This window comes from Triturus cristatus, chromosome 2_1 (assembly GCF_964204655.1).
Source record: "Triturus cristatus chromosome 2_1, aTriCri1.1, whole genome shotgun sequence".
NCBI lineage: Eukaryota > Metazoa > Chordata > Amphibia > Caudata > Salamandridae > Triturus > Triturus cristatus.
This window is the reverse complement of record NC_140581.1, coordinates 537,931,327-537,954,857: the sequence shown is the minus strand read 5'-3', so window position 1 is coordinate 537,954,857 and position 23,531 is coordinate 537,931,327.

The window sequence follows — 23,531 nt, the reverse complement described above, 5'->3', positions numbered from 1 at the left end:
AGCCCCCCTCCGTGTATGTCCGGTGCGGACCCCGACCCCCACCCCCGAATGTACGGAGCGTACCCCCACCCCCGAATGTACGGTGTGGACCCCCACCCCCCGAATGTACGGAGCATACCCCCACCCCCGAATGTACGGTGCGGACCCCCACCCCACCCCCCGAATGTACGGTGCGGACCCCACCCCACCCCCCAAATGTACAGCGCGGACCCCCACCCCACCCCCCGAATGGACGGAGCGTACCCCCACCCCAGAATGTACACGCTGGGGGTCCGCGCTGTACATACGGGGGTGGGGGTATGCTCCGTACATTCGGGGGGTGGGGTGGGGGTCCGCGCCGTACATTAAAAGGGTGCTAAATCATTTTTTTACTTTATTTATGTCTCAAATCATTTTGTGGGTGTTATACTTTGCACAGCTGCCCTTTTAGTGCAGCTTGTTTGCCAAACCAGGGTATATACCAGTTAGGTATATGGTACCCTTGTCCTACTACCCTCTGACTCTATATAGACTACTAGGGGGGATTGCCATTATCCATATTACAGCAACGCTCCATAGTTCTCTTACCTCAATAGATGAAGCAAGAGCTGCTACCTCTCTCCATTTTCTTACTGCAGGGTTTCCCAAGGTGCCATGGTGGTGGTAGTAGTAGCAGGCCAGAGTGCTAACTGGGAAGGAATCACAAGCGAGGTCCCACTCCCACCTAGGTGAACTTCAACTAACTAGATTGAAAGAAAGCAGAGATTTAGTCGGTTATTATACTATTATATTATCATAACTTTAGAAATACTGAGATCAGACTACCACTGTGACACAACCGAGATCTGATATGATAAAAACAAACTGCAATTCTAATGTTTTCTGAGAAATGGGGAACTTACATAATCTTCGAGTCAGGAGGAGTTGAGTCAGAGTCAGTAGTGGACAAGGTTAAGTGTTTACGCAACACAATCCAAGGCCTGAATGAGGATGTTGACAAAAGGTGTTCTTCATTATCTAAAATATGGATCACTTTTCTATGTAGGTGGGTAAAATGAAAGTGGGCCAGCTTGGGCTACTGCAGCAGGTAATAGAAGATCCCGCACTGAGTTGCATCACTTTCACCATATTCCCTCCACCAAGTATGTGATCTACATTAATGGTGTAATATAAGTCACACCTCAATAAATTGAACAACCCGGGCAAGGGGTTTAGGGTTTTGATGAATGGATGAGAAAGGGGATCTTGGAAAAGGTGTGACGAACACTACACAATGACACAATATATTTTGGGTGATGAGCAGCACATCATCATCAATAAGTTGTGGAAGGAAATGAAGAAATGAGTATGACAAAGTTCAGTTAAATGCATTGCAAACAGAACAGTCCTTCAGGCCTGGAGACCCAAGTTATTTATATATCTAAATGTTCTGCCATCTAGGTTTGAAAAATAGTATTATGGAGGAGTGAAGTGAATCAACATGGTTCTAAAATTGATTCTTAACAGAAAAGTGATACTGTATTGCCAAATTGGGTGGTGTATCTGCATTTTTCTCGGATTGTCAGTCAATCTTGGTTGCCTGGCTGAAACTGTCCAGTACGGTAAGCAGAAGTGTTATAGAGCATTTACCTTTTGTGAAGGAGAAAAGAAGGCCTGCGGATTGTAAGACAGAAATTATATTGTAAAGTCAAAGAGAAAGACAGAACAGAAGATAAGCTTCAGGAGAAGTGTACCAAGAAGACTCAGAGAGGCAAAGCAAGAGCATAGTCTGCTGCAATCATCCATTTTATGACTCATGTGCGATCAATTTACAGAGAAGTGAGAGCAAATTACAACCAGTCTTAGACAACTGCCTGCATGTATACCGGGCTGATCAATCTCAGAACTGTCATCATAACATTAAGCTAAGTGCGTTCATGATGTTACGATGCGACATCACATGTCTGTCTCCAGTTATTTACAACAACTTGTCAACCACACAACCCAAGCACATAATGGAGGAGTTTCTAATTTGAGGTGGCACACACACTCAGCAGCATTACATTTCCCAAATTAATGCATCTCTCACCAGTTCACAGGGATGAGCATGCACCAATGTAACAAATTCAATTCTGAGACCTCTGGGTCACAGGCATTCAAACACCTTGCTGTTAAAGTCTTTCAAGACGCTTGCACCTGTATGGGATTTCTCCATGGTGAACATGGCTACTGTTGCATGCACCCGAACGCCCTTACAATTTTCTTCAGTGCTGAGACCTGTAGATATCTGTTGCCTAACCCCCACAAGAGATCCAGTGTGCAGTGATACACATGTAATCAGTGGCTTGACAACTGGTACACATGCCCATCATCAGGTGGATAGTCTTAACAACACTGCGCTGAAAAGCTTTTCCAACTAATTCTAGCACATTATAATGGAGCGCTGGAACTGCCACTCTGGCAAAGTAGGTTCTGCTGGAAACGTTCCATTTTGGGCAGATGGCTGCCACAAACTCTATAAAAACAATCCTTCCACAAAAGAAAAAATGAGGATGTCCAGTGCTAACATTTTAGCCAGATTCACAATGTATAAACATGCTTTTGGGTGGTTGCATTTGTAGGTCCCCTCCTACCTTAACAATCGAGCAATAGTAGCCTGAACTTTTTGGTTGGTGGTGCTACTGATGGAGCTACTTCTGGAGAGGACCAAGAGGTGGCAGACTCACATCTTGGATCAGTCACTACTGTTGCTGTGTTGTCCTCATTTGACTCTTGTGCCATTACAAGGTTGCTGAGGCGGATGATACTGGCGCAATGCTGGGGACAGGGCTGTTTTGCATACAGATGTCACTCACCTTGTTCTTCCTCATCACCACCTACACCTCCTACTTTGACTGAAGGCTTCACAGCTGATACCACTTCTACATCACCTTGACCACCACCACGTTCAGAAAGTTAATTATGGTGCACCGCACAGCCGATTGTGTTATGTTTGTTCAAATGGTGTGCTTGGCCTCTAGTATCATAGTGTGTACCAAGTTTACCTTGATGAGCACTAGCATTGCAAATGGAGCATATTGCACTGTTGGCTTCCTGCTAGCAAACTGTGGGCTACTGGTGCCACTGGCAATGCCCGAAGAACTGGAGGTAGGCATTGAGTAAATAATTGGCTCTCTGCAATGCGTGCTTCTACAGAGCTAGTGGTGGTTGCAGGCCTGAGCAAGGCCTTTGCAAATATGGGAGCTGGCACAGATGGGGGTACTAGTGCTGAATAGGAGGGGCAATGTCAGTCTCCTCTGTGCCAGCTTCCACCATGACTGATTTGTTGTTATCCTCATCCCCTTAAGTAATTGTGAGGCTTTCAGGAACTTTCCTTTTCCCGAGCCTCTCCTGGTGTGTCTGGGGTTTAATCCGTGTTCAGATCATAAGAAGCTGGACTTGGAGAAGATGATGGAGTACCCTTCCTTTTTCTTGCCAGACATCTGGAACTAATGGTTGTAAAAGAGGAGGTGCTTACTCAGCAGGAAGATCAACCTCCTTTCCTGCTCCTACTTCAGTAACATGCATTGCAGACTGCAGCTGTTAAACACTTTCCTGCGATAATTGGGTACTATTTTGTGAAAGAGACAAATCCAATTCAATGTCACTGGTCATCGGCATTGACATGATTGCAGAGGCTCCCTTACTGAAAGACATAGACATGGACTTTGGCTGAGGTGGTGCAGTTGATGCGGGAGTGCTGCTCCCAGCTTGCTTCCTGGAGGCCAGTACAGCAAGCCGAACAAGGTTCTGACTGGCACGCCAGTAGCAGAAATCTGCTTCTTCTCCTCCCCACTAGCCCCTTTCTTGGCAGCTCCTTTCTTTGGGCCATCTTGAAGCTATCAGTTGGCAGGGGTACTTAGCTGCACAAGCGGAAGAGATAAGAAGTAAGCCTGGGCAATGCACTACGCTACGCTCGCGTAGTTTGCGCTACTTCGCACTACGTGAATTGCACGTAGCACAGTGCAAACACGCGTAGTGTAGCGTAGTGCAGCGGTCATTTTTTGCTTGCTCGCAGTCCTCAGCGTCAAGTTGGCGACCACGAGCAAGCAAAATGACATCCTGGCGAGACTTTTTCCTCATTCGCGATCAGCAACATCAAGTTGCCGATCGCGAGCGTGGAAAATAAACCTCCCGGCAAGATTCTCAACGCGGGGAGGTCAGGAATCTAATTGCGAGTGGTCGCGCATGCTCGCAACTGCTCGCGATGAGAAACTAACAGTCCGCGTTGAGAAAGCTGCCGCTCGAGTAAAAATCTACTGGAGCGGCAGAAAACTACAGCTCGCACTGTGCAAGATGCCGTTTTCAATGATTGACAGTGCCGGATGCTTGTCCGCACTGTGCAGTCATTAAAAACGGCATCTTGCACAGTGTGAACAGGGTACTACGCAGTTCGCGAAGTGCTACGTGTAGCTCGCGTAGTGCGAAGTGCACTTTGCGTAGCCACGCGTAGCGCTACAATGCGAACTACGCCCAGGGTTAATTAGAAGATTCACATGATTGTCTGAAAGTTCTGTGTGTGTTGTCTCTAGTGCAAAGCAAACAAGCAAGAAAAAACATTAGTGAAACATGGCATTGTTACAGTTTGAATAAATACAGGCAACATAATTTAGTGTGGTTACTTAAGGTACTATTATTCTCCTAAATAATTAACAACAACAGTGCATTTCAAAGTCAAACCACCCCACCAGAGTATAATGTTTAATTTCCAATTAGGATAACAACTTACAGATGTAACTGTTTGCATTGTGTGCAATGCATGCATCTAAGAGAGAAACCTGTGGCAGTCAGGGAGTGCAGGGAAAATTGTATAATGCTTACAAAATGAATGCCGGTGGTGTGTGCCTACTCTCTGGCAGGCAGGGGGGTCAGGGGAAAATGGAAAACTCCTCAAAAAATGAATGCTGTTGTGTGTTGTGTACCTATGGGAGGCAGGGAGGTCCAGTGGAAAATTGAATAATCTCTCAAAAAGGAATGCTGGTGTGTGTTGTGCACCTATGGCAGGCAGGTGCTCCACGGGAAATAGAATAATCTTCAAAAAATGAATGCTGCTGTGTGTTGTGCATCTGTGGCAGGCAGGGGGTACAGGGGAAAATGGAATAATCCCCTAATAAAAATGTAATGCTGTTGTGGGGCTGTGCACCTATCATGTGCAGGTGGTGGATTGATGGTAGAAAAACGTTAAAAAAAAGTGAATAAAAAACTTAAAATAAGGAAATTAATAGAAACGTTTAAATACAAAAATAAAAATTGAAAAATATTCAAATGAAATAATATCAACAACAATAATTATTTTCTGGTGTACTAGGATGGCAATGAGCTAATAATATACTTAAAAATGTATATCGTAAGGGTTGGCAAACGCTTTTAAGCTTTTAAACTTTCAATTCCTGACTACTTAGCTCCATAATTGTTCAGGGTATTGTTTTAACCTTATTCATACCTCTAAAGCACTTGCACTTTTATCCGGTCCGCCACGGCCTTCGGCCGGTTGTTGCAGAGGGACGTGGCTCCTCCCTTCAGCCTCCTCATTTACGGGGCTGTATCCTCTACTTAGAGGCTGCTGAGACAGCGCGCACAGCAGTAAGCAGCATAGAACCATTGTAAGAGCTGGCATTCGCATTTAAGCTTTCAAACTTTTAACTCCTAACTACTCAGGGGCCGATTCCAATTACGGCCGCAAAACGTACCGACTGACACGGACCCAGAACGGACACCGACCGACACGGACCGGCGTCGTACGACCCATGCAGTACGTTGCAACCTGTGTGAATTACAACCGACACGTACGGAATACAAGCCGTACGACAGAGCCTTAGGGAAAACAGTGATTTGGCCAGAAAACCGACACGAGTTGCACCAACCGACACGTACCAGGAATGAACCCGACTGACACGTACCCGCGATGTCCAATTCGCGCAGTACGATGCAATGCGTGTAAACCCAGACCGACTCGCACAGAGCCCAAGCCGCATGACCGACACGCACAGAAAAGAGGGACCTCAAGCAATAGAGATCTCCGCGCCCGATGCGCTTGAATCACAGAAGAAAGTCAGCGAGAACGAGCCGGAGAAGCCCGCACAAGCCAACATCAGCATCCGTCTCGGTCAGAAGAACGTCTCCTTCATGCATAGAAAACCCAAAGGAAAAAATACAAAAAAAGGACCAAACAAGCAATGACAAAGCCAATAAATATAAAAAAACAACAACCTGGAATAAAGATACACCCACAACTCCACCTATACAAGGGACATCAATCACTACCATGATCCGTTGCAAATAGGAGACAACAGCCAGCAGAAAACACCATCACACAGCAACCACAAACACAATCACAACTCACCCATCACACAACTTTCACACCATTAGCACCTCACCAAAAGCACACACACATACTGCTAGCAAAACCAACACTAACTCTCCCTCACTTGCACCCTCACACACACATCACTCACCACCACCACCCATCACCATGCCCCCAAAGAAGAATCTAAAGTTCACAGATGATGAGTTAGAAGTGCTGCTAGACGAGATCATCAGAGTAGAGCCACATTTGTTTGGTACATTGGTCCAAAGGACCCCCATGTCATATAAAACAAAGATGTGGGCGAGGATTGTGGACAAGGTGAACGCACAAGCACCAACGTTGCGCACAAAGGACGATATCCAGAACAGGTGGTATGACGTGCGCAGGAGGGTCAAGAAACTCATCGAGCAAGATCACGCCTTGAGTCAGCACACCGGTGGTGGCCCTCCTGCCAAACCAGTCTACTTCAGGACCTGGGAGGAGAAGATGCGGGACATCCTACCACCAGAGAGTGTCCATGGTCTAGCAGACATACCAGAGCCTGGTGAGTACACAAACAACATACTCAATATTGTGTGGCAAGGGGACAGTGAAACCATGCACTGTTAGCAAAGACACAGTAACCAATAGATAATCATCCCAAGATGTGTATGCTAATCAGACAAACACAATACCTGTCATCTCATAGTGACTGGGAACTGTGTCATGACATGTACCAACCTACAAACAAATAGAGCAAGGCAGTGGCACAAACCCAAATAAACACTGTCAGACAGTTTGCCACCATAAACACACTACCTCACAGTGCAGCTGACTGACAGGAAGGAATAGTGGGTATGCAGGTGAAGTGAGTGTATCCAAAAGCATGATGGGGTTTGTAGACACAGATCATTCTCCCCCTCCAAATTGGCCAATCAAGACCTCTCTGAATCATGCCCACATCACAGAAAGTGGAAAATGACTGACAAGATTGCTGACACTGGGTGCTGCTGTGGGGAGCACAATGCCCTGGTAGGGCTTATGCGCGAATCAGAAGCAGGACACCACTGATTGACATCCTGAAAGACAAATTGCATGCCCTCCAATGGAAGCAGGTTTCATGGTGGGATGTCTGGCCGGGTGGGAAGGAGGACTGACTGCTCTGACCATACTTACCAGCATGTGGAGACACACACACCCCTCAACACAAACTCCACACAACTCACCATGTAGAATGCATTGACTCGTAGTGAATTATCAGCCAAAGATACACCGTACTGGGTGCTGCTGTGTGAAGCACAGGGGCTCTCTTTGGACTTGTAGCCAACCAAACACAAGGATTTCACAGTCAGCCATCTTGCCATTTCTGTCACACCCCCTCACAGGGAAGCAAAGTCAAAAAGAAGGAAGTATGTGCATGCTGGAAAGGGGGGTGTAGCCAAGAGCATGACGGGAGTTGCAATCACAGACAATCCCCACCCACCCACATGGCCTATCAAGCGCACACTGAAACATGCTCGCCTCACAGGGAGTGGGAATGGACTGACAAGATGTCTGACACTGGGCTCTGTTGTGGGAAGCACAAGGCCATGCTGGGAACTGGGCACCAACAAACACCAGGACTGCACAGTCAGCCATCTTGCCATTGCTGTCACATCCCCTCACAGGGAATTAGAGTCAAGAGGAAGGAAGTATGGGCATGCTGGGAAGGGGGGCGTAGTCAAGAGCATGATGGGAGTTGCAGTCACAGACAATCCCCACCCACCCACATGGCCCATCAAGCTCACACTGAATCATGCTCGCCTCACATGGAGTGGTAATGGACTGACAAGATGTCTGACACTGGGCTCTGTTGTGGAAAGCACAAGGCCATGCTGGGAACTTGGCACCAACAAACAACAGGACTGCACAGTCAGCCATCTTGCCATTGCTGTCACACCCCCTCACAGGGAAGCAGAGTCAAGAGGAAGGAAGTATGGGCATGCTGGGAAGGGGGGTGTAGCCAAGAGCATGATGGGAGTTGCAGTCACAGACAATCCCCTCCCACCCACATGGCCCATCAAGCTCACACTGAACCATGCTTGCCTCACAGGGAGTGGGAATGGACTGACAAGATGTCTGACACTGGGCTCTGTTGTGGGGAGCACAAGGCCCTGCTGGGAACTGGGTACCAACAAACACCAGGACTGCAAAGTCAGCCATCTTGCCATTGCTGTCACACCCCGTCACAGGGAAGCAGAGTCAAGAGGAAGGAAGTATGGGCATGCTGGGAAGGGGGGAGTAGCCAAGAGCATGATGGGAGTTGCAGTCACAGACAATCCCCACCCACCCACATGGTCCAGCAAGCTCACACTGAACCATGCTCGCCTCACAGGGAGTGGGAATGGACTGACAAGATGTCTGACACTGGGCTCTGTTGTGAGGAGCACAAGGCCATGCTGGGAACTGGGCACCATTACACACCAGGACTGCACAGTCAGCCATCTTGCCATTGTTGTCACACACCCTCACAGGGAAGCAGAGTCAGGAGGAAGGAAGGATGGAAGGATGGGCATGCTGGGAAGGGGGTTGTAGCCAAGGTCATGGTGGGAGTTGTAGTCACAGACAATCCCCACCCACCCACATGGCCCATCAAGCTCACACTGAACCATGCGCGCCCCACAGGGAGTGGGAATGGACTGACAAGATGTCTGACACTGGGCTCTGTTGTGGGGAGCACAAGGCCCTGCTGGGAACTGGGTACCAACAAACACCAGGACTGCACAGTCAGCCATCTTGCCATTGCTGTCACACCCCCTCACAGGGAAGCAGAGTCAAGAGGAAGGAAGTATGGGCATGCTGGGAAGGGGGGTGTAGCCAAGGGCATGATGGGAGTTGTAGTCACAGACAAACCCACCCACTCACATGGCCCCTCAAGCTCACACTGAACCATGTTCGCCTCACAGGGAGTGGGAATGGACTGACAAGATGTCTGACACTGGACCTGAGAAATGATGTGGCTGACAACCACACATATGCACTGGCCAAAAAAAACCGGGTCGCACACACAGCCATTGCAACCATATGTTCAAACCATTTGTCTGGGGATGCAGTGTCCAGGGGTGCCCCCTGGCCGGGCTGGGGAGGTGTGTCTTGCAGATGACAAGTGTGGAGAGCCACAAAACACACAGGAACTCACAGATACATCATTGACAGGGGACATCTGACAGTGAATGGAATGGACACACCAATATAGCCGACACCATAGCATGGTCTCATTCACACTCGGTGCTGTTGTGACCTGCATTCCACTCCTACATCATGCTGAAACATATGCATCCTTCACACAACACACCACTCACTGACATAGACACTGTAGACACAAGGTCTAACCTAAACTGCATTGGAAGAGACATGCTACTCACAGCAGCAAAACTGCAACACACACACACCACCAGCCCTCACTGTCATGAGCATTGAAAAGCCAGAGTGCTACCTTGCCCAATCCATGTCACCATGGAGAACATTGGCAAGTCAAATCACATATGCACGTACAAAACTCAGCACCAGACTCATTAATGATGGTGACATAATCACTTGTATGAAATGAGATGGAAACTAGGAACATTGTAAAAAAAAACTTCCTCCAAAGAGATCACAGGCATACCGGACTGTGACCATGTCGTACCAATACACCAATGTGGCACACAAAGACTAGCAAAATCTGCTACAACACATGCCCCAATAGTACAACATATCCTCAGTGGAATAGCACGTATGTCCTTGTTAAATCTCACATGTGTACAGGGATGACACACCTGTGTCAGCAACGTGATGGCCCTTGAGTAGTAATGGTCATGTACAGACAAATATATACATGAGCTGGGCATGCACACACTTCGACATGCACATTGAAATGTTTCATTTTGGCTGGGCAATGTGCAACAACAATATCAATCTCTGTCCGTGGCAACCCTGGACAAAGCAGTGTACAGGCAGGCATCCAGACGTACAGTAGAAAATGTCATGTATGTGAACCATTGATGCCTGTAGAAACCTAACTTACATTGTGTGTCTCTTCCAAACACAGGTGGTGCTGGGGACACAGCACCAAATGAAGAGGAGTCCCGGTCCCAGACTCTAGTGGACCCTCAGCTCTCTGGTTTGAATCTGTCTCTGTCCTCTTTGGATGACGACGAACAACCTTGCACCTCCGGTGTGAGTCATCAAGCAGCGCCAGCAGCACCAACATCTGCACCCCCGGTACCCATACCTCCAGCATCTGGAAACAGACAGGGCACCCCCACCAACACGGACAGACCAAGGCCACAGAACACCGACAGCACAGGGACACAGGACCCCAGGAAGCTACAGACAACACCACTGGCAACACCACCCGCCGCTGATCCTGCCCATGTGGATAGGGGTGCTGGTAGGGGTGGGCGGCAAGGGGCGCGCCTTGCAGAGGGGTCTGGACTACGTGATGACCCCAAACTGGCACGCATCATAGATGGGTACCAGGATAGCACCGGAGGATTTGGCCAGGTAGTGGGGATCCTCAAGGACATTCAACAGGAGCAGGCTGCCCACCATGCCCGCATGGAGGCAAAGTGGGATGCACTTACTGCGGTGCATCGGGACATACTCCTATGCCTCCACCAGATCAGCACAAACATGTTCACACCTCCCTGTGTGGCCACAACATCTGTTGCCACACCATCTGCCAGTGCCACAAGGAGGGAGGATGACTCTGGTGGAGAGTCCCCTGCACCTGAGGATCCCCCCCAAGAAGAAGAGGGGTCATCTGAAGAAGGACATGTGAGACTCAGATGTCTCTGCAAATCCCCCAGGGCCTCTAAACCTGTTCTGGACAATGTTATTTGTGCGCAACCCATTCACCTTGTTGTATCTGACACAACTCGCCTACATGACATGGAAGGTTCATGTTGGTCCAATGTAGCAGATGACTGTGGACTTTACTCTGGACATTTCAGCTACCAACACTTCCAACTCTACTGTGAACTTTGGATTGAAAACCCAATGTACAGCACCCACCATCCTGTGTACTATACTCACACATGTGCCTCTGTTGTGATTCCAACCTGCCATGTGTCATGGAGATGTTGATCTGCTAAACAACACAGTGCATGCCAAATACTACAACAATGTGACCACCGGTATGTGATTCATGAGATGTGACACATATGAGGGAGACACCCTACTATGGCACCACAACACATACTCACCATGTCCATGAAACTCATCGCACACAATGATGTTGACCTGAAACTCATTGGTATGCACAGACACAACACCTATCCACAGTCAGTGGTAACAAGTCCACAGGTGAGGTAAGCAAATGTTACTCAGACAACGCACCAAACAAAGCATAGCACAGGTTCATTACACATCAGCAACATGTTTATTGCAAAATAGTTGCAAGGAAATTGTACGTTACAGTGGACACAAGGTCACAAAGTGTCAGAGAATTGAAGTCCAGGGGTGTGTGGCACATCACTTGATGGGAATTGACAACTCCCACACTGGTGTTGGATTCTGGGTGTTGGGGGTCAGTGTTGACCAAACAACAGGCAAAGTACCCTGGGAAGGACAGACACAAGACACAGTCAAAAGCACAGCAGAACAGGAGAGAAATGCAATACACATGCACAAAACATGTCACATGAAACCTACACAGAAACAAGTTAGCAGTTCTACACTATTATGGAGTACAGACCACCTGAATGGACACATCACTGCACACATCCAGTCAAGTGGCACACAGACACAGTCAAACAGCAACAGAGCAGCCACAACACATTTCAGGCTAACTCCATACATTGACATAACAACCCTGTAAACTCACATTCAGGTGAAGAAGTTGTTGATGAGCAGTGTGCGGACGTCACCCTCATCATCATCATCACTTGCATCGTGTCCCAGGCCTGGATCCTCCACAGGTGGCGGAGGTCGGTCATCATCATCCTGGATGAGAGGCAACTTCTTCCGCACTGCCATGTTGTGTAGCATGCAGCATACAAGGATAATTTTGCACACCTTTGCAGGCTCATATGGGAGGGCCCCTCCCGTCTTGTCCAGGCAGCAGAAGCAGCTTTTCTGGAGACCAAATGTCCGCTCAATCACCCTCCTGCTCCGACCATGTGCCTCATTGTAGCGCATCTCGGCTGGTGTCACAGGGTTCCTGAGGGGTGTCAGCAACCACGGCATGTTGGGGTATCCGGAGTCACCTACACACAAACAATTGAACAATTAGAAGAGTTTTGAAGGAGGGCGGAATACAACATTGCCAAACACACACAATGGTAAACAGTCAGTACACACCGACCAGCCAGGCACGCTGGTCTGGCATCTGTGACATCAGCGTTGCAATTTGACTACTCCTCATGATGTAGGCATCGTGCGCAGAACCGGGAAAACGTGCACACACATGTGTGATACACATGTCTGCAAGACATACCACTAGAGCATTGATGGAGTGGAAATGTTTCCTGTTCCGTTATGCCTGCTCATGTGCCTGTGGTGGTATCAGGGCCACATGTGTACCATCAATAGATCCGATGACGTTCGGCATCCTCCCCAGTGTATAAAAGGCATCCTTTATTTCAGGGAGTTGACCTGGGCTAGGGAACTTGATGTACAGGTCAAGGAAATGCAACATCCTCTCCAAGACATCGCGTAGCACACGACTAAACATAGTTTGCGACATACCACCAGCAGTAGCCACAGTGTACTGGAAGGTACCAGTAGCAAAGAAGTGCAGGGCTGCCATCACCTTCACCTCTGGGGTCAGTGCTGTAGGGTATGTCCGGCCAGGTCGCAGATGTGGTGCCAACTGCTCCGCCAACTCCTCAATCAGTGGCCTGGTGAAGCGGTACCATCGGATGCAGTCGCATTCCTGCATGGTTTCAAGGACTGGGAACGGTCTATGGACAGCTGGTGCCCTGCAGAACAGAGATGCACAAAGGATGATTGTCGGTTCATCCACCCATGTAGCTATGACCAATCAAAATATCACATTATACATCATGCCAATACACAATGTACTGAGGTGTGTGCTGTTGGGCATGGACACATATGTCACTTACATGGCCATCACCTCACATCTCAAGTCCACATGTCTAGATAAGTCCCATGCAGTGCAATGGCCAATCATTGGGCTGTGTCACCCTACCTATGTACTGCTGACGTTACAAACACACACCACAGTGACAAGTGAGGCCTGATGTCTCCCAGGCATCACAGATCTTTACCATGCAGATATCCAGGGTCCCTGTATTGCCACATCGACACTTGCATGACATGGCGTATCATGTACACGCCACAAGGCAACCGTGAGTCCCACAGGTAGTGGCCACTGTTGTCTCTGCAGGCCCTACATGTACGTCCCTTAGACACACACGCAACATCAATGTTGATGCACAAACCACATGGATGTGGAGACTGTCTCCCATTGGGCCCGTACCCAGGCTGTTGTGACCAGAGCCTTCATTGTGTGGTAACTGATGGCTGACTGACCAAGTGTTGTGCTGACATGACTGAGACCTGCTGGGGCTATGTTTGGCACAGCTGAGCTTCCACAGGAGTTGAGTCCCCTCAAGTAAATGTGTTGTTCCGTGACATTGCCTGAGCCCATGTTGTGTGTTGTGTGGGCATGTGTGTGTGTGTCAACTTCTTTTTTCATACATAGGCAGTGTTCCCCTGATATGTTCCTGTTGTTGATGCTTGCTGAGTGGTACTGTGTTCATCCCACAACTTTGCCATGGGCTACCAGATGTGTGGGTGCATGACACACTACTGTTAATTGGTATTTCATCATTGGGATTTGTCTGTTCTGAGTGGTGATGATGTGGTCAGCTGCAGATGGGACACAGTCAGGGGTCCCCAAGGCACTTGTTTGTTCGCCATATCATGTTGTTGTACCTAGGTGGTACCTTTCAGTGATTGAAGACATGTGTATGTGTGTGTGACTACTCACACTTGTACGTTTCAGGGCTGCAATGTTTGCATGTGTCAGCATGTGTGCCTTGAGGTTCTCCTTGACTTCTGCATTATCCTGGGACTGTGGCAGGTATTCGGAAGGTTACATGAGCTTTGACGTCATGGCCATGTACTGCATACTGTGCAGTATGTCTGTCATTCACTAGGGTTGTAAACTGTCCTTGTGTGATGAGTCTGTGCACCTTTGTTCCTCCCAACATTACTGTGTTTGTCATGGGTGCATGTACAATGTCACCTGTCCATGTGGGCTTCACATATGCAAATTGGTGCAGTTCAGGGTGTGTGGTGTTGAGGGTGGACTGATGTAAATGTTGGCATGGATGGGCTCCTAGCTCCCTTTTGTCCATGGATGACGGGCCATGCTGAGTGATTTGTGTTTGTGTATGTGTGATGTACGTTTGTAGCACAGGACACATGTCTGGGTTTCACAGTTTATACGACATCTTCCTTTGTAAGCACAGTGGACGTGTCATGCATGCTTGTGTCACCCCAATGTCTGGTCCATTGGGGTAGCGCTGTTGTGTGTCAGTCTCTTGCTGTGTTAGTTGCTGTTCGTTCCAGCTTGTGTCACATGTGTCTGTTGTGCTCCCTCTCATCTCACAATGCCTGATTGTATGGCACTGTGTCCACATCTGTCTCACTGTGGTTCAGCCCCCCTCATGTGTTGTCTAGTAGCCTGGGGATACCGAGACACACACACACATGATGTGTCAGATGTGCAGTGTGAGGTTGCCTGTTTGTGTTTGTGCATCTGCACCAGTGCATTGGTATTGCTGTTGTGGGCCATGTGATTTACCCTGCTGTCCCTGTGAGTCATATCACATCATTCTGCACATTCATCCTGGCTGTTAGGTCCCATTGCTGGCATGGAATGGGAGTTTGTGACCTGACACCTACAGTCTACACAGGTTGTTTTGATTTGTGTGTCTATTTTCGAGATGTATATATGCTTTGTGATGTTACTTCTGCTTTTGTGTCATTGTACACTGTATGCATTGTCAGCCCCCATGGGTGGTGTTTGTCGGCACATGGCCGAGAGTATGTTAGGTTTTCACAGCACTGTTAGCCTCACCACATCTCTGTGGGTATCGGACACAACCGCTACTTTGCCCCAAAAGTGTTTCATGTGTTGGGACCAGAAAGCATACATGCTGTTTGGCATTTGCAGCTTTGACCATGATGACACTTACCTTTTTTGACACTGTGATGAGGGGGGTTTTGACCCCATCACCACAATGCTCAACATTTGCTGCAGTTTGGAAGCACACACTTAACTTTTGTTCTACACAGTGAGGGGGTGTTATTTTTACATTGACACAGTGCTAGTGATGCTTGCCTTGTGTAGGCCACACTCAGTTTTTGGTCACACATGTGATGGTAGTTACATTGTATGTTCGAAGTCATAATCACTGTTGTGGGCATTTGTCAGAAACTACACACTGTTGTCATGATGTTAGGGGGGATGTATTTTGCTGATATACCTAATGTTGGTGTATGATGGATGTGTGGTGCATCACCCATCCTATGAGTGGGGGTGACATTAGTGATGGGCAACATGAGCCCTATGGGTGGGGGTGGCAGTAGTGCTGGGCAACAGGTCCCCTATGGGTGGGGGTGGCAGGAGTGCTGGGCAACAGGTCCCCTATGGGTGGGGGTAGCAGTAGTGATGGCCAACATAAGCCCTATGGGTGGGGGTGGCAGGAGTTCTGGGCAACAGATCCCCTATGGGTGGAAGTGGCAGGAGTGCTGGGCAACATAAGCCCTATGAGTGGGGGTATCAGTAGTGATGGGCAACATAAGCTCTATGGGTGGGGGTGGCAGCAGTGCTGGGCAACAGGTCCCCTATGGGTGGGAGTGTCAGGAGTGCTGGGCAACAGGCCCCTATGGGTGGGGTGGCAGTAGTGATGGGCAACAGGTCCCCAATGGGTGGGGGTGGCAGTAGTGATGGGCAACAGGTCCCCTATGGGTGGGGGTGGCAGGAGTGATGGGCAACATAAGCCCTATGGGTAGGGGTGGCAGGAGTGCTGGGCAACAGGTCCCCTATGGGCGGGGGGGCTGGGCAACATATGCCCTATGGGTGGGGTTGGCAGGAGTGCTGGGCAACAGGTCCCCTATAGGTGGGGGTGGCAGGAGTGATGGACAACATAAGTCCTACGGGTGGGGGTGGCAGGAGTGCTGAGCAACAGGTCCCCTATGGGTGGGGGTGGCAGGAGTGCTGGGCAACATAATCCCTATGAGTGGGGGTGGCAATAGTGATGGGCAACATACGCCCTATGGGTGGGGGTGGCAGGAGTGCTGGGCAACAGGTCCCCTATGGATGGGGTGGCAGTAGTGATGTGCAACAGGTCCCCTATGGGTGGGGGTGGCAGTAGTGATGGGAAACATAAGACCTATGGGTGGGGATGGCAGGAGTGCTGGGAAACAGATCCCCTATGGGTGGGGGTGGCAGGAGTGCTGGGCAACATAAGCCCTATGAGTGGGGTGGCAGGAGTGCTGGGCAACATAAGCCCTATGAGTGGGGGTGGCAGTAGTGATGGGCAACATAAGCCCTATGGGTGGGGGTGGCAGGAGTGCTGGGCAACAGGCCCCCTGTGGGTGGGGGTGGCAGTAGTAATGGGCAAGAGCTCCCCTATGGGTGGGGGTGGCAGTAGTGATGGGCAACAGGTCCCCTATGGGTGGGGGTGGCAGTAGTGATGGGCAACATAAGCCCTATGGGTGGGGGTGGCAGGAGTGCTGGGCAACATAAGCCCTATGGGTGGGGGTGGTAGTGGTGCTGGGCAACAGGTCCCTTATGGGTGGGGGTGGCAGTAGTGATGGGCAACATAAGCCCTATGGGTGGGGGTGGCAGGAGTGCTGGGCAGCATAAGCCCTATGAGTGGGGGTGGTAGTGGTGCTGGGCAAGAGGTCCCCTATGGGTGGGGGTGACAGGAGTGCTGGGCAACTGGTCCCCTATGGGTGGGGGTTGCAGTAGTGATGGGAAACAGGTCCCCTATGGGTGGGGGTGGCAGTAGTGATGGGCAACATAAGCCCTATGGGTGGGGGTGGCAGGAGTGCTGGGCAACATAAGCCCTATGGGTGGGGGTGGTAGTGGTGCTGGGCAACAGGTCCCCTATGGGAGGGGGTGGCAGGAGTGCTGGGCAACAGGTCCCCTATGAGTGGGGGTGGCAGTAGTGATGGGCAACATAAGCCCTATGGGTGGGGGTGGCAGGAGTGCTGGGCAGCATAAGCCCTATGAGTGGGGGTGGTAGTGGTGCTGGGCAAGAGGTCCCCTATGGGTGGGGGTGGCAGGAGTGCTGGGCAACTGGTCCCCTATGGGTGGGGGTTGCAGTAGTGATGGGAAACAGGTCCCCTATGGGTGGGGGTGGCAGTAGTGATGGGCAACATAAGCCCTATGGGTGGGGGTGGCAGGAGTGCTGGGCAACGTAAGCCCTATGGGGGGGTGGTAGTGGTGCTGGCCATGCAAACCCTATGGTGGCCTGTTGCTAGTGGCCAGGATCTGGATCCCCTGTGTGTGTGACATTTTGCAGGTATGTGTCATTTGTTTGTGAGGTGGGTGTCTGACTTACTATCTGCGCCGTCCGCGTCTGTTCCTGATCCAGTCATAGACGTACAGTACTGGTATGACCTGCACGATGGGATTCATGATGTGTTTGTATCGTACACGCTGCTTGTTGCTGCGTCTCGTACCCATTTCAAGCTGGTCCATCTCGTAGCCGTGGATTGAGTTCTGGCACGATTCGTACCTGATATGCTCCTTTTCCGGATACTGTGACGTGCCATACGTGGTGACCCATCCGGCGCGTATGATGTGCGCATTATACTTGTCTGGCCGGAAACTGCTGAGGGTACTGCTTCCGGGCGACTCGGTTCGGCGTTCGGAGGTACGGCTCGGACAGAGAATGAAGCTTGAATCACAGCCTACGTGTCGGTCGGATTTTTGGCAGTTATGTGCATCGTACTTCATCGCCCGGACGGACCGGCTCTGGGTACGAGTCGGTCGCAATGTAAGGCTACGAACAGCTCTCGGAGAGCTGTCCGAGCCGGATCGGAATCGACCCCTCAGTGCCGTAATTGTTCAGGGCTTTGTTTTAACCTTATTCATACCTCTAAAGCACTTGCACTTTCATCCGGCCCCCGGTCCGCCACGGCCTTTGGCTGATTGTTGTGGAGGGACGCGGCTTTTCCCCTCAGCCTCCTCATTTCCGGGGGCTGTATCCTCTACTTGGAGGCTTGCTGAGATAGCACACACAGCAGTAAGCAGCATAGAACCATCGTGACAGCTGGCATACACTTTTAAGCTTTTAAACTTTTAATTCCTAACTACTTAGCGCCGTAATTGTTCAGGGCATTGTTTTCACCTTATTCATACCTCTAAAGCACTTGCACTTTTATCCGGTCCCCGTTTCGCCACGGCCTTTGGCTGATTGTTGCGGAGGGATGCGGGTCATCCCCTCGGCCTCCTCATTTCCTGGGGCTGTATTCTCTACTTAGAGGCATGCCGACATGGACGTGCAGTGGGCGCGCTGCCGGCACGCCAATGGCAAGCCTGTTTGTGCCAGTCTGCATCCGGCCGGGGCCAGAACCCCTGCATTCCCCCCCCCAAAGTATTATTACAATGCAGAGGAGTTGTTCCATTTAAACGGACCCACTATAGATAAGTGTCTCCACAGTATCAATCCCGGCAGCAACCTTATCAAGTGCGCACATTGTTCTTTTACATTAGCTATATCCCCACATTCTAACACCACCTTTCCTAAACCCTATAAAATGTTCTTTCTTAATTGCAGATAGCTGCCTAAGTATGCAACAAAAATCTCCATTCTTCTGGAAGAGGATGAGCCAGTGGTGCTGTTCCTAACAGAAACCAGCTCAAGATCTGACCATGATCTTGTTCAAGCTCTTCCCCTGGGTTATAATATCCAGAGGTTAGATTGGACCTCCGGTAGGGGCGGCAGGATCGCTATCATCTTCAAAAACTACCTGACCTGTCGTACTACCGGAAGCCCCCTATCAGACTGTGAAAACCTTGCTTTAGCTATTAGGTTTTCACCCACACTGACCCTGTCAGGGATCTTAGTCTATCAGCCCCCTGGGCTTGTGGGACAATTCTGTAAATCCCTACCTGATATAGCCGCCAACTTGGCTAGTACCCCCGCTAATTTTACACTACTGGGAGATTTTAATCTACACTTTGACACTCCCTCTCAGCTGTTGGCAGCAGAGCTAATAAATGAGTTTGAAAGTTACCAGTTTCTTCAAAAAGTTGTTTCTCCTACACACACGAAAGGACACCTAACAGACCCTATCTTTCATAATCTGGAGGACCTAGTAGGAGGGACACCCATCTCAATACCTTGGTCCGGCCATCTTCTCATTCCATTCACTTGGTCCCCCCAATCTTGCCACGCCTCCTTTTAAGCCAAATATAAAGAGGTCTCGTCCCTGGATCTAAACTTCCAAAGAACCAGTGGATTTCAGAATTAGAAAAAATTAAACCATCCTCTGATCCGGATGTAATACCTGCCAATAGAAATTTCAATAGGTGGTTAGAAGACTCCTTAGACCTAATTCTCCCTACAAAAGCCACCCAGATAAAAACCGGAATCAACAGGAGGGCATAGTACTCCCCAAAGCTCCGGGCATTGAAGCAAACGTGTAAAAAACATGAAAGAACCTGAAGGAAAGACTTTTCCCCTAATAAGAAATTAGAATACAGGGAAGCCATCAAATGATATAAGTCAGAAATTAAATCTCCTCAATCGGCATATTATGCAGGAAAAATATGCTCGGCTGAGAACTCCCCATGCAAAATTTTATGCATAGCAAAAACCCTGCTTAGAGTCCCCCCGCCCTCAGTGACCTCTGATATCCCAGGTCCACGCTGCGACAAATTAGCTGACTTTTTCCTCCATAAAATACAAGACATCTATAAGTCTTTTCCATCAACTGATGGCCATACATGAGAGCCCAGCCCCCAGAGTCTGGATTTTCTTTTGGAGGCTATTCCCCCGATGAATCTCAAGACTCTCGAAAGCATCTCCTCAAAGGTAAAAAGCGGCTCACCCAGAGATCGAGCTCCTCTTTACATCCTGAAACAAGCTGCCACAACCATCCTCCCCACTATACTGGAATTAATTAATGCCTCACTCACCACTGGAGTTGTCCACCCTCCTTGGAAGAAAGCGATGGTGAAGGCACTCTTAAAAAAGCCTAACCTTGACCCGGACTCCCTGGGAAACTCTCGCCCCATCTCACTTCTCCCATGGATCAGTAAAATAACGTAAAATATGTCAGTTCTGTGCTGTCAGCCTTCCTAGAGACCCACAATCTTATCCATCCATCACAGACTGGCTTGCGACCACATCAAGGAACTGAAACAGCCCTACTACCCGTTGTCGTAAAGGCTAGGCAAATCGCAGATGATGGAGATACTACTGTCCTGATCCTCTTAGATCTTAGTGCTGCCTTCGACATGGTCCACCATCAGATACTGGCCCACAGACTAGTTTGGGGGTGACCACGGTCATGTTGACCTGGCTGCAGTTTTTCCTGGACAATAGATTCTTCCACGTTTTAGGAGCCAATGTGACCTCAAAAGTGATGTCTCTCAGCTCCGGAGTGCCTCAGGGATCTTTCCTAAGTCCCACACTATTTAATGTTTACCTGAGTTCATAAGCGAAGATTGGACGGCCTTTTGGGGTACAAATAGTGACGTATGCAGATGACACACAACTTGTGGTGGGACTCAACCAGGTAGACAATTCCTCGCCTAGCCTCTCTCCTTGCCTGAACGAGGTAGCCAAATGGATGAATGCCTCCTTCCTGAAGCTGAAAGGAGAGAAGACTGAAATGATGATCTTAGCGAATCCATCTCTATTCAACTCCAATCTAATGTGGCCAGGTGACCTGGGCCCTGTCCCTACTCCCAAGAGTCAAATAAAAAGCCTGGGTGTTTGGCTGGATCGTGATTTTACCTTCAAGGTCCATTCACGTAACATGGCAGCCTCATGTTATGGCATCTTAAAGATGCTCCGCAAAGTACTCCCACTCCTCCCCTTTCAGGCAAAGAAAAATTATGGTTCAGGCGCTTATTCTATCACGTCTGGTCCACAGCAATGCCCTTCATCGTGGGTCCCCATGCACTACCCTTACAAAACTCCAAACAGTTGAAAATTGGGCAGCTGGAATCCTTTTGGACATTCCAAAGTGCCAATCGGCAAAACCCGCCCTGAAATCCCTCCACTGGTTACCCATTAGGGAGAGAGTTCATTGCAAGGCTCTGTGCATTGTACATAAGTCGTTAGCCGGAGAGGGCCCTCCTATCAATCATTCTATTATCCGGCCCTATCCTGCGAACAGATGCCTCCGCTCAGATGATCTACATCATGCGGTAGTCCCTACGATCCACAAAGCAAGAAGCGGAGGACGTCTGTTCTAATACAATGCCACCAAGTGCTGGAACACCCTTCACTTCATCTGCGCAGGGAACCCAATTACCTTGCTTTTCAAAAGTTATTAAAAACATGGCTCTTCCCCTAGTTCGGATGATTCTGCTGCCTGCTGCTACCAGCGCTGGGATGCCCCCGGTAGCCATGCACTTTATAAATTGACTTTTCATTTCATTTCATATAGAAATGCAGACATTTGAGGTGAGCAAATAAAGTGTTGCTGGTGTTGTACAGTGCTCTATAAAGTATCTGCTCCCCAACTAAACTAGGGAACTACCTAGAGTTCTCTGCTTCTTTTTGTATAATGTATGCGGCCGTCCATGCCTGAAAGGGTATTGTTTTGACCTATATTGGGTGCACCATTGTGTCTGGACAAAGCGAAACCTCTCTGGAGAGATATGAAGGTAGCAAAACAAGTGTCAGGGTTTCTTCTATTCATTCCAGGTTGACCTGAAAGGTATTTTACCAATTCAAAGCTGTAATACTGTGCCTGAAGTGGCAAAAGGCTTTTGTCATTTTATAGCTTGGTGTGGATGGCAGTTCGCTAATTCTATGCTTAAAGACTTTGGTGTTATGTTTTGTTATGTTCAAGGTTTTTATATAGCACATGTACACCAAGTAGTTTTATGGCGCTGGGGGTCCAGGAGAAACTGCTTCAACAGAGATTTTAGCCATTTACATGTCGGAACAACCAGGTCTTTAACTGTTTCCTAAACGGATCAAAGGAGGTCAAAGAACGAATCTCCAAAGGGAGAGAATTCCACAATTGGGGAGCCAAGACCGCAAATCTTAGTCCCCCATATTTCTTCAGTTTGGAGGATAGAGTGGCCAACAAATTCAGATGGGAAGATCTAAGGTCCCAGACAGGAACAGAGCGCTGAATCCGGGAGGATATGAATTCTGGACTGTTGCCAAGTAGAGCCTTAAAAATGATGCACCCCAGCTTAAATGTGCATCGTTTGGCTTCTGGATGCCAATGAAGTCTGACCATTAATGGCGTAACGTGGTGCCATTTAGGCTGATGGAAAATCGGTCTGGCTGCCTGATTTTGCACTAATTGCAGACGTTTAAGTTGGTATCCCGGGATGCTCATGTACAGCGAGTTGGTGTAGTCAATACGAGAGATGACTAAGGCCAGCACAACTTGAGTCAGGGCATCAGTGGTAAAGCATCTACTAATCTTCCTGATCCTACGCAACTGCAAGATGCAGGAAGAGACCACTGTCCCAATCTGGGCTTTCACTGACAGGTCACTGCTAATGGGGATGCCCAGGCTTTTAGTTGAGCATGCTGGTAGTGGAGGGGTTCCTAGTTCCGATGGCCAGAAGTTGGAGTTCCAAGGGTTTGCTGGCCTGCCAATAAGGATAAGCTCTGTTTTATCGGGATTCTGCTTCTGATGGTTTCTATTCATCCACTCGCTAATAAATCGCATAGTGGATTGAAAGTTGGGAGCAGACGAAGCCGAATGATTGATATCAAATATCAGTTGGAGGTCGTCGGCTTAATTAAAGGTGCGGATCTTCCTTTCGCCAAGGGAGCGGATCAGGGGCAATAAGTACAGGTTAAATAAAAGCAGCGAGAGAGAGGAGCCCTGCGGAACTCCACAAGCCAGTTTCATTTGGGGGGAGGAAATGTGAGCAAGACGAACAGCCTGATAATAGATACGATCCACTTGAGAGCCAGCCACGGATTCTAACACTGCTGACACAATCGACTAAAAGATCGTGGTCGACTGGGTCAAATGTTGCCGAAAGATCAAGAAGGACCAAGGCCTGAGTAGTGCCTAAGTCAGCCCCTTTCCT